The sequence below is a fragment of the Phaethon aethereus genome (genome assembly GCF_964289735.1).
Source record: "Phaethon aethereus genome assembly, chromosome: 3".
NCBI classification, from domain to species: Eukaryota; Metazoa; Chordata; class Aves; order Phaethontiformes; family Phaethontidae; genus Phaethon; species Phaethon aethereus.
This window is the reverse complement of record NC_138576.1, coordinates 12131842-12144301: the sequence shown is the minus strand read 5'-3', so window position 1 is coordinate 12144301 and position 12460 is coordinate 12131842.

Sequence of the window (12460 nt, the reverse complement as noted above, 5' to 3'; positions counted from 1 at the left end):
AATCGCTCCGCAGAAATGTCACCAGATCCTGCTGTATCTGGCAAATGCCCAGGGGAAACATATGGGAAGCATGTGCTGTTAAATGGGGGCGGGGGTTATTATTTTCTTAATCACTGCCACAACTGTTCTCTACGTTTTTTTTCCTGAAATGCCACTGGATTCAATTTGAACACAAGTGTTACTCCTCCTTGCCCCTCTGCTTCTCGCCTTGGAAACTCTTCCACACAAAGGCTTTGCCTCACTCAAGTGACATAAAAAGAAGATGAACTCGCTGAGAGATTGCACCGTGTAGGAAGCTAAACCGTTTTGCACTATCTGTTCCTCATTTGTCTTTTTCCTTAAAAAAAAAAAAAAAAACCAGCCCTTTCCCCTCCCCAGTAATCTTGTATATCACATAATTACAAACTCACTCCCATTGTTTTTCCTGATGGTTTTCTTTTTCAGGTACAGCAAACTACCAAGCATACGGCCAATATCAAAGTGGCAGGAAGGGAATTCCCCAACATCAAGAAGTTTCTTTAACTGGATTTTTGTTTCAGGCCCATTCCTTTACATTCCCAACTAAAATTTCTGCTTTTGGTGCAAGGGGCTGCTGGATTGGGACTGATTTTTCATTATACAAATAAAAGGGCGGATTTTTCTGGAGTACTTTTGGGACCAAAACACTAAAAGGTTTCTAATAGGAACTTCAAAAACACAGGGTTTGAGCAGTTTAAATTGGAATTAGTGTTTAGCTAATTAGCAAAACTTAGAATTAGTGCTTACTGAAATCCCCACTAAAACTTCAGTTGTTTTTAAACCAATCAAAAAAAATTATCCCATATGTCCATTGAAGCAATAAGGTAATGTTGTATTACAGACAGTGGATTCTGATGCCAGCCCCATACGATGCCACAGATTGTGACAGAAGTACCTTCATTATATGGAAACCTGCCTATATATATTTATAAATGTCCTTTGTTTCCTGGTTTCCACTTCTGTCTTTCATAGTGGATTAAGTCCCCATTTTGCACTGTCTGTACAAGGTAGTTTCTGAGTACGTAAATTGTTGCCCCAAATGCCTGCCTGCAAGTATCCAAATCTGGAGAAAGGGCAGTGAAGTTCCAGGTAAAATCTGGGGCACAGGTTCCTGATAACCAGGACAGCTAGAGTGCAAATTTTCACATTTCAAGAAGGAGAGATGGAGAGCTTGAACACAAGGAGCGTACCTGGAACTGGCACATCCATCGTTCTGGAAGGTTAGAGGAAAATAGCACTGGGACCAGAAGCATGCTGTTCAGCTGCAAAGCAATTCAGCCAAGAATACAGCAATTATTATTAAATATTATTGTGTCTTTTGGTGTTTTTTTTTTTTCCTACGTGACCTTACTGTTTAAATAAGGGCATTCGCTGGGCTAAGGCCTTGACCTGAGATAATCCTTTTGGCTGTGGATATTAAGATAGAAATAACCATAGTAACCATAGAAAATTTCATAAAACATTTGTTTGCTTCTGTTTAGCTAGAAAAGTCCAAATAAAAAATGTCATATATATCTGGTGTGTGTTATACATTGTGCCGTAAATGTCATTTGTTAGTTGTTTCTCTTTTTGTGGTTTGGGAGGAAATTCCAAATGTAGCTGAGGGAATCTGGCTTTAAACATACAGAGAGCCCTCATTCACTATTGAAATGCATTCTGGGAGGACTGCAAGATGTTTTGTGCAAGCAAAATTTGCCTGCACATGATAAGAAATATTTTAGCAACGCATAGTAGAATCAGAAGAACTGAGAAAACACAAAGACAGTTTCTTAAAAGAGTGTGCTTATCACAATCCAAAATAAAATGTAGTTTCATCGATGTAGTCACAATTGGAAAAATTCCTGGTATCTCAGAAAGACAGAGACAGCAAAACTTTTTTTCTCTAAGATAAATTCTTTATAAGCTTTGTCCCCAGCAAGGCTTTGTCTAAAGAGATATTCCCCAGAGGATTTCCCAAGAGACCTATCGATGGTATCATGTTCCAAACGCTATGTAAGACTACATTTTATCTTATTTGATTTGTGACATGAAACAGAAAACAAACATATCAGCACAAAATAATCCTAGTTTGCGACTGTTTTAACTTACCCCATACCCAAAAGTAATGCAACTGTCCAAACTGGAATTATCTTCAAGCAGTAACAAGGCTGTGCTAATGGCCATAGCTGGTAAAAATCTGATTTTGTATCTCATCTGGAAAACAGCATTTACTGTAGCATACTGTGGCATTGTAATACAGTGCTGGGTCAGTGGAAGAGAAAGAGATCCCCTTAGTAAATAATCCTGAGGTTTTGAGAAACCCTGTTTTTCTACAATCTTTCCTCTAAGTTTGGGGGTTTGATCAGTCCTACAGGATTTGTCCAGCAGGGAAAATATTCAAAATTGTGGTGAACTACAGTTATAATTAAGACATTCTCCCCTCACCCCATCCTGCGTTACGTTTCAGTAAGAGTCCAGGGAGACACCAGATTCACTTATTTTCAAAACAGAGCTTGGTAAGCTTAATAAAGCTGTATGACATGGTGGCTGATGGTAGCCTGCTGATCCACGAGGTCATTTTTGTGTTATATTTTGTGCTTGTCATGTGAGAAGAAGTACTTCTGTGACTGAGATGGCCTTAGGATGTAGCTTCACTCACCTGATAAGGCTTCAGGAAGAAAAGAGGAAAAGAGGGTCCTTTGAACCAAAGACAGAGGCTGTGTGAGACAATTAGGTAGGACATCACAGGGAAGATCTCTTGAAAAATTGGGTCAGAAGGACATCTTTGATTCATTTCACATCTGGAATTTTCTCTAAACTGCAGGTGTAATGTGAAATTTGATTAAGTTCAAAAAATTGAAATTCATTTTTAGATTTGATCTCAATAACTATAGAACCCAGTAGAAATTCAGCTGTCCACAAAACTGACTCCTACTGCTTTCACTGCTTGCTATAGGTGCAAGTTGCTGTGTAAAAGTACAAGAGTGGCCCAGGTACTGGCAACTTGTAGTACAAAATACAGTAAAAATAAGAAGCAGGAGTTAATCTCATTCTGGAGATATGCCAAAGAGCTGCTTAAATCAGGAGCTGAGTCAAAGGAACTGAGGACATTTTGACATCTTGATCCAAGTAGGAAGAAGCCTTCAAAGGCAGCTTGAGGCAAAATTCACTGGCTGCATACATTGGAGTACTATCAAAGAAATCTTTGAGGTAACCCAGCCAACATTAGTGAAGAGAAAACCTCAAGTCTATCTGCACTTCAAGGCTCACTATAAGTCATGCTTATTTTCAGAATGGCTGGTTCCTCACATTATGCATGGACCAACCATTTCTGTTATATCTTCTATTGTTGTGGAGTTGTATGACAGCTCAGTGACCCTTCTAAAACTGCAAATGTCCCAGCATTGCCTGCTGGAATGTTGTATGGGATGTGAGTCCAGGCTGATCACAAAAGAAGAGGGGTCAAGTGGGAATGGGTCCTGAATGTGTTCTGGGCTTCGGGCTTTGACAAACACATCCCCTTTCTAATAATGACCGGGTAACGTGTGTTTACTGGGGAGAAGAATCATCTTTTCTTATATATTTCTTGGGGGTCATTGCCCACACCGCAGCTGTCAACAGACTGAATCGTTGTGAGTCTCAGAAGTGCAAAAAAAAAGTGTCATATGATCAACAGTTAATGAGTTTGGGCCTTAATAAAATTAGAACAAAGCACTATGAGGAGCTTTAAGAATGCTAAATAGATGATAAATAATGTAGACCAATTCAGAAGAAACAAGACATTGATTGCAATGTAATTGGACAAGAGTGAAGTATTCACACACAGATTCCAGAATGCTTTCGGAGAAGAATAAACACATGGTGCTTCTGCAGATATTCACAGTATTTTATCCTCAGTAGAAATATTTACAGCATAAAGCACAAAAGCCATCCCTCAGCTTATATTGCAAATCCAAGTCCAAGCAATAAGTTTGTTCTTTAAGCTGAAAAGAAAAGCTAAGAGAGCTGAACAACTGTCAGCCTTCCTTCAATGCCAGCATGCATTTTTTTTAGTCAATAGTAGTAAGATAATCAAACTACTATAATCTTGCCAAAGGAGCATATACCGAGGACATTTGTTTTCAGTTACTTAAATGTAATCAATTGATACAAGAATTTAGCGTTGTTAATTGCATTCTTTACATGCTGCTAATAGAAGCTGCAGTAGCTTTCAAGTAAATATTGTCTTAAACAGTACATTTTCTACCACTTTACAAATCAAGACCAGCAGAGCAACTAACAGCTCTTACCTGTTAACTTCTGTATCTCTGAACTGCTTCCTTTTGGATCCTAAGCCCAGACAAGAATTTTAGTTGATTTTGTATGGTCATGAAAGTTGTGGGAAATGTTCAGTACCTCAAAGATGGGCAACCTTGAGACAAAATTTTACCTGGGTAGAGCTGTTTCATATTATCCACAGATATCTGAAAAGATTCTAGTGGTTCAGTGCATTACAGAATAAAGACAGACGTTTGGCGCTGAATATACACTGGCCTATATAACCGTATAAAGGAAAATGATGCGACATTTATCTCATGCCACTGATTTTAAAGATATATCACTTTAAATCTGAATATTTCCTGCAAGTTTGTATGCTCAAGTGAACAGAAATAAGAGATGATAATTTATGAATATCAGTATCATCCTGGCTACTGTAGTAGTAGGATCATACAGGTGTTTTTCTTAGAAAAGGAAGACCTGTGATTTTTGTTATGCTGTGAGATAACCCAGCTAAAATACCAAGTATCACAGGTTAGGCACTTGAAAAATCCATTGTTAGACTCAAATAAACAGATCCTTTAACAGCTCATATTTCTGTTTTACTATTCTGTAGAAAGGACTGAATGTTTTAAATGCTCCATAAAGGGCTGTGTTTCGCTTCAAGGTGTAGCATACATTCTATCTTAACTTTAGCCATCTAAGTTATTACTGTGACTCCTCCTGGGGGGTGCTCTGCTTTCTCTTGTGACCAGACGCTGAATTTACATCCATAATTATTGGTTATTGAACTCAGGTTAGACTCCTAAATTGAACAGCATAGTACCTTTCTAAGATGTTATTTTAACTTTTGCTAAGTAACATCAGAAAACTGTTACCTCCATCATGACACTGTCTAAAACCAGGTTGGCCTTAGTATGTCTGTTTACATATAAGACAAATATAAGCATCTCCAGCCTCATGAGGTTGAGAGTAGTCTCAACAAACAGCTGAAGGGCTTCCTCTGTGGAGAAAAGGGACTGCTTTTTTTATCCATTTTCCACAACCTCGCTGTAGACTTGAGAAGACAGCCCAGCTGTCCCAGGTCTGCATTCTCAGTTGATGTTAGTTTTAACCTGCAGACTCTAACAGCTATGACAGGTTCCTCAGGCTGAAGACTAGTCCAATGGTTTGCCTGAGGAGGTTAGTTAAGGGTACTTAATGTTAATTAAGTGGGTGTGGTGTAAGATTTTTTTTTTTAAAGGAAATGGTGTATCATTGTTATCTTTACACGTGTTTGTCTTCTAGTTGCATACATAAAGTATTCACTCAGATCTGAAGTCTATACTTATGACTACTTCATAATGCATAAAGGCAGAGGTAGATCTCACTTGAGAGATGGAAGATGAGTGTTGGAAGAAAAACATTCTATTATTCAAGTTTTATACTGATGTAATTGAATAAAGTTCAGCTTTAAGACATTAGTCACTGAATATTACTCAGTATTTATTGCTTTATGATCTTAGATTTCATATAACTACCATTTCTGTTTGAAATATTAGAAAGTATTTTCAAAGAAAACATATAATTCTACTATTTTTCTGCCTGTCATTGTTATGAAGATGAAAGAAAGAATTGGGGGGAAAGAAATAATTCCAGCATCTGAGTGAGGTTTTCAACTTGGTGAACAAGTTTTTTCCAAGTTTTTGCTTTGAGTGTGTGTAATTTCATTTTCACTGATGGGAGAAAGAGACTTATCACCTCTGCTGTTCTGACCTCATAATTGTGATTATTAGCTGAAGATTCAAGATTTTCTGGTCCAGTTACCACAAAGTTAAATTGGTAAGTTTCTTATATCATGTTGTCATCATCAAAACTGTGGCCAGCAGTGTTCATTTGGGAAAGGGTCCCACTAGTAGAACTAACTCTCCTGTGTAACAGAAGAAATGACATTGAAATATGTAGCTATTGCATACCAAAGAAAAGAAAATATTATTTAGCATGGGAAGAAGAGCTCAAAAGCAGGGATGCAGAGAAGTAGCCTTGACAAGTGGCTTTGACTTGGCAGAAGACGTGTATAACTCAATCTTTGCTCTTGAGAGCAAGTGTATTCCCTTTATAGTTCTCCTTTAAAACAGTTACATAGGTTTCCTTCTGTGCTCTTAGTATGTCAAAAGTAAATTGCAAATCCTTTAATATGAAACATGAAGCAGATTTGATCAAACTTAAGGCTTCACCCTGTGAGAATCTGAGTATCCTTTACTCCATCTAGTCCCTTAAAGATTCAAACCATATAATATATATCACGTCATTCCTCCCACTGCAGTTTAGTGGTGCACTGACCTTACCTGAAGATGATTAAGATCATTAAGGTAATGGAGAAGAAATGTGGCACAAGAGGAAGATCCTGTACATATACACCTGGATTCCTTTTGCAAGCATGTCATCTTTGCTAGGCATGAGTGACAGTGACAGACAGTGATAACACACAGACTTGATTACGTTGGTACAAATTAATATTAATAAAATGCATGACATGTTATAAGCAAGGTAAGATTTATAGATGACCTTTCCTTACACCAATTAATATAGCTGTAAAACACACAAACCCTTTGGCACACTGGTCCTAGGTTACGTCTAGGATATAAAACCTCAGGTTCAGGCATGAATAGTCTTTACATGTGTGAAAATTTGTCTTTCTTTTTCTAAGTTGTTGTTCTAATTGTTCCAGAGGTTCCACTTAAATTATTCTTCTAATTAAATGAAAAGTTTCAGGCTTTTCTGAGACTCTATTAAGTTAGTAGTTCCCAGCCCAGAGTCTGAGACCCTATGTTGGTCTGCGGAATTAAAAAAAATAGGACTTCTGGCTTGTAGCAGAAAAAGGTTTGGAAGTATTGATTTAGGTCATAATGTCAAATAAATGGTGGAGGAAACTGTCCAGTATTGTGATAAACCTAATGGATCTAACTGGTTGTCCCTTCCATTGATATCAGGTTTTTATTCATCCAAACAAGGTCATGTAATTCCCATACACCTCAGCTATCCTTCTTTCATCTACATACAGTTCAGAGAAGTATGTGCCTCTCTTACCCCAAAATATTGGCAGGCGTGTCAGGAATTAAAATTTGTATTATAAATAGATTTATTTTGGATGTCATTTAGACTTTGAAAGATTTGATGTCTATGACACCTGATGTGGTTGCTGTCTATTCTGTTTGTGCTGTTTCCCTTTCATCACAAGCTTTTACAAGATAATATTGAGTCTTTTAAATTTAATTAGAACCTTATTTGATTCCTTTTCTGGATCTGGCTCTGCTAATCATGGTCTGAATCTTTTTCAGTTCTCCATACCCAGTAAAAATATTATTAGATAGTTCTTTGTTGTGGTATTTCACAATCTAAAATGTATGCTTCTCATTTAAAAATATTATACACATCACTTCAGCACGATATTTCAGAGGGAACATGTTTACCATAGCTGGGTTGAGGAAATTAATTTTTCTCATGCTGAAGTGCATGTTTTAAGTATATATTTTAATACTGCATTTATGCAGAACCAGTTCTATGAATTTCTAATCACTGTTGGCAGAATAGTAAACTTTTCCTCGCTGATAGTTCCGTTGTCTTGGGACTGCTTAACCAAAATGCTAGTGACCATGAGTACATGGCAAAATTTTGTTTCAGTGAGTTACCTCAGTACAAGTAAACTAAGAAAGGACAGGATACCGGCCTGAGCATTGGTACACCATAATCTATATTGACAAATCCTTGGTATGTTCCTTCGCACAGTTTTGGCATGTGCCAATACTCTCCCAGTCACTACACAGTTTGGGGGACAACATGGATTAGAGACTATATCCAAAAGGTAGCATGGATGAGGCCATTGTGCTTGTGAGGTGGGGAGACAAGACTTTAGCTATACAGACATCCCATCCCTGGAAACATTCCAGGTCAGGTTGGACGGGGCTCTGAGCAACCTGATCTAGTTGAAGATGTCTCTGCTCACTGTGGGGGGGTTGGACTAGATGGCCTTCAAATGTCTCTTCCAACCCAAACTATTCTATGATACTGAGACACAAGCTAGGTCTGAACAGTAGGCCTGACCCATCCTAGTAAGTCTAATAGCAATGTAGCTATGTTCTATCTTATCAAATATAGCTGTAAGATTTATTTTCACATTTTTAGTTGTATATTGCCACATTCTGTTTTTCTGAACTTCAGCACAATTGCCTAAGAAAACTGCACTTCCTTTGGGTTGGAGTTAGATTTCTTGGGTTGAGTATGGAAGATGCTGCTCCCTGATGCTTACCTAGAAACTTTAATAATCAGATGAATCTCAGCAAAGACTTAGACATAGGGTTGGTCAAGAAACCTGTTTTCCCTATGGAAACGTATAATCAAATACAAGCCTAGCATATTTTGATTGCAATTTTAAGTACTTCAGTCCTAAAGTGTTAAATCATTGCCCCACATTCCTGTTTTCACATATAGGTTGGGTTCCCTTCGTGGATTGTGATGTCATATACTGTTGTATTCAATGGGACCGCTTACACGACTATGGGGTTTTGTGGCACATGCAGGTTTGTGAAGCCCCACAGGGAGTGGAAGCTTATGAAAAAAGCACTATAGTGCCCCAGTATTGAAAACTGTTTTCAGTGATTGTTATTATTAGGAAAACAACTTATTTTCAAAAAAGAAAGGCTACAGGAAAAATCTAATTTCTTCATATAAAAACATTTCAAAGAAAAACTTCTGAGCAGCCCTTGCTACGTTCTGATTTCCAATCTACTTGCCTGATGGATTCTCATTTTGCTATGAATAATTTATTAATAAAAGTAATTTGTTTATTCCATGATAACAATTAGCTTCAGAAAATAGTATTATACCTAGAATAATGCAGAAACCACTGATGCCAGTACTGTTTCGAACTCTTTTATTTAAAGAATTTTCATTTATCAACTAGAAGAACCAGAATTCTGAACCAAACCTAAGGTATCTACAAATGTAGGGATCTCCACTAACTTAAACAAAAATACATGTTTCAGCAGAGATGATCCCTGCCCCAAAGTTATAGAAATCTAAACAGTGTATGGATTGGGAAAAAAAAAAGCATTGGCATGATCATCTCCTGAAACTTATTTGTGTTGCCTAAAAAGACAGAGAAATCTGTGTCAGGAACTGCATGTAAGTTTACCTAGTCCTACTGCTTAGCCTGACAAAGATCGACCCGTAGTAACAACAAACTCGCTTTCTGCGAAACTAGTGTTATTAATAGTCTACCACTGAAATCAAACTTAGGGTTGCAGTAAGTCTTAACATTTTTAAGAGATCCTAAAGAATCTCGATGAACCAAGAGTACGGTTTTGAATTTTCTTCTTCCCATTGAGGCTCTCTCTATAACTTCCCATTTCTCTTTGCCACCCCTGTATTAACACTACTGAGTCATGAACTCTTTAAAAAAATGGACATAAAACTAGAGAATTCACTCATGTCATACCTGGGGTTCTATCTTTGATTTTTGGCACTGACCCAAGCAATGCAGGACTTCTAGGCACGCTAATGTAATATTTGCATATGAGCCAGAAGACTTTTTTTCTTCTGGTCTGCTTTATTTACCTTATAGCTTAAACATTCTTAAAATGCATTTGTGTTGACAAGCTCACGCGAAGGAGATTATTAGTGCTTTTTGAGCAATGAAAACAAGCAAGCTAAGCAAAAACACTTTTGAATTTTTCTAGCTTTACGTTGTAGGTTCACAGCTCCTTCTACATTGTGCTGTCAGCGTATTTTACTAGCCTATATCATTTTTATAGATCATGAACAGTAGAGGCCTAAATGTTGACCCCTGTCGGGCCCCAGTAAATCTAGTTTTCCACAATCTAACATAGCTTCTCTGTTTTCTGTTTTTCCATCAGCGCTTTATCCACTCCCATGTACTTCCCTAGATCCTGGCAACTTTTAGCTTAAACAGAGACCAGTAGTATGGAACTTTGTCAAAATGTTCTGAAGATCCAAATAAATTATGCTGTGTTTTATCAGCTTTGTCTGCAGCCTCCTGAAGCATCAAGTTAGCCAAGACCTTTTCTTTCTAAATCATTCTTGTTATCTCTGTTAGTTTAGCACTATGTATTTACTTTTATAACATGTCCTTTACTATATTCTGTATTAAATACCATAGTGATGGGGCTGCAGTTCCTTGAGAATGCCCTTTTCAACTTTGTGCAGAGCTGTACTGTATTATCCATTCATTTCATTTGTGGTATGTTAACTGAATAAAGCAAGCTTTCCAGTACTCTACTGGAAAGCAACCCCAAGTGCTTCATGAATCCTAGTGCCTTTTTTTTTCCCCCAGATTTCTATTTAAGGGGCCCCAGTTCTTCAAAGATTTCCACTGCTGCTCCATAAAATTTGAACAGATTCATCTTATACAGATTTATACTGAGTATTGTGATGCCAATAAATTCTTTAAAGCAGAAGTTTTCAAAATATGTTCAGCAATGTATAAAACCTTAGAAAGATAGTTGAGGTATTGTAGGCTATTGTTTTGTTGTCAGAGGACATCTATGCCATGAGATAAAACATGCAATTACCAGGATGTACGCTAAAGTTTTCATTCTACCTTGGATTTTGAAATTTTGTAATCATTTTTGATTGACCATAGTTTGTAAAAGAAGTTCTTTCTGTGATAAAAATTATTTTTATACTCTTTAAAACTGGTTATTTTGTGAATATCAGAACCTTAACATGAAGCCAAGTTTTGAAGAATATTTGAACAGTTCAATTTTCCAAGTGCATATAGGAAAATTTCTGTTCTTAAAAACCCTTTCACAGAGCTCATTTTTAAAAGACTTACGGATTTTTCTTTTTTTAAACTTGAAACTGTCTGTTTCTTTAGACTTGATTTTTATGTCAAAGCCAGTCAATTGCTAAGGTAAAGAATGATTATCCATTCAATTATAGGTCTGCTTTCTGGGAACATTTACACTACTTTCAGATTCAGTACATTTTCTTTTCTTATAAACCAGCTGCAGACATGATGGTCTGAATAAATCTTTGGTTTGTTAAATCAGTATTATCAGTGACAATTATGTGTCAAGTCAAGCTGAGCTTGAAGCTACACTCCTGTTAGCTCTCAGCAGCCAGCAAGAGATCCTTCATGAAAGGAAACTGATTTTGCTTAAAAGGCTCAATTCAGTTGCTAGATATAGGTTTCCAGTGTCATTTGAGAAGATTCAGGATGTCCAGTAGGCCTCCAGATAAAATACCCATCCCCCAGAAAGGTGTTGGTCTCTTGTAGATTTTGCTCTATGCCTACCAGACCTTTCGGATGTCTTAACAATGTGCTGTATCTCAAATAGAATGAAATAATTGAAGTCACAATGGAGTTTTAAAGACCCCTTATTTAGATACATGTACTGAAGGATGTTTTGACTGGTCTAGTCACCTTAGACTATTTCTGTGGTCTACTGAGCACAGAAGTTAATGAACAAGACTGGCAAACTGGCAACAACAGATGAGGAGACGGTTGAGGTAGTCAACAACTGCTTTACCTCAGTCTTCACTGGCAATGTCTCTCTCCACACCTATCGAGGGAATGGCCTGCAAGATGGGGACAGGATGAACAAAGTCCCTCCCACTGTAAGAGAAGATCAGGTTCGTGACCACCTGAGGAACATGAACATGCACAAGTCTATGGAACCTGATGAAATGCATCCCAGAGTCCTGAGGGAATTGTCTGATGTAGTTGCCAAGCCACTCCCCATGATATTTGGAAAGTCCTGGCAGTCACATGAAGTCCCTGGAGACTGGAGAAAGGGAAACATTGCACCCATTTGTAAAAAGGATAGCAAGGAGAACCCTGGGAACTACCAACCTGTCAGCCTCACCTCTGTGCTTGAGAAGATCATGGAACAGAACCTCCCAGAAGCTATGCTAAGGCACATGGAGGGCAGGGAGGTGATCTGAGACAGCCAGCATGGCTTTACCTATAGCAAGTCCTGCCTGACCAACCTAGGGGCCTTCTATGATGCAGTGACCACATCAGTGGACAAGGGAAGAGCTACCCATGTCGTCTACCTGGACTTCTGTAAGGCCTTCGACGTGGTCCTCCACAACATCCTTCTCTCTAAATTGGAGGGAGATGGATCTGATGGGTGGACTGTTGGGTGGATGAGGAACTGGTTGGAGGGTCACATCCAGAGGATAGTGGTCAACGGCTCAACGTCCA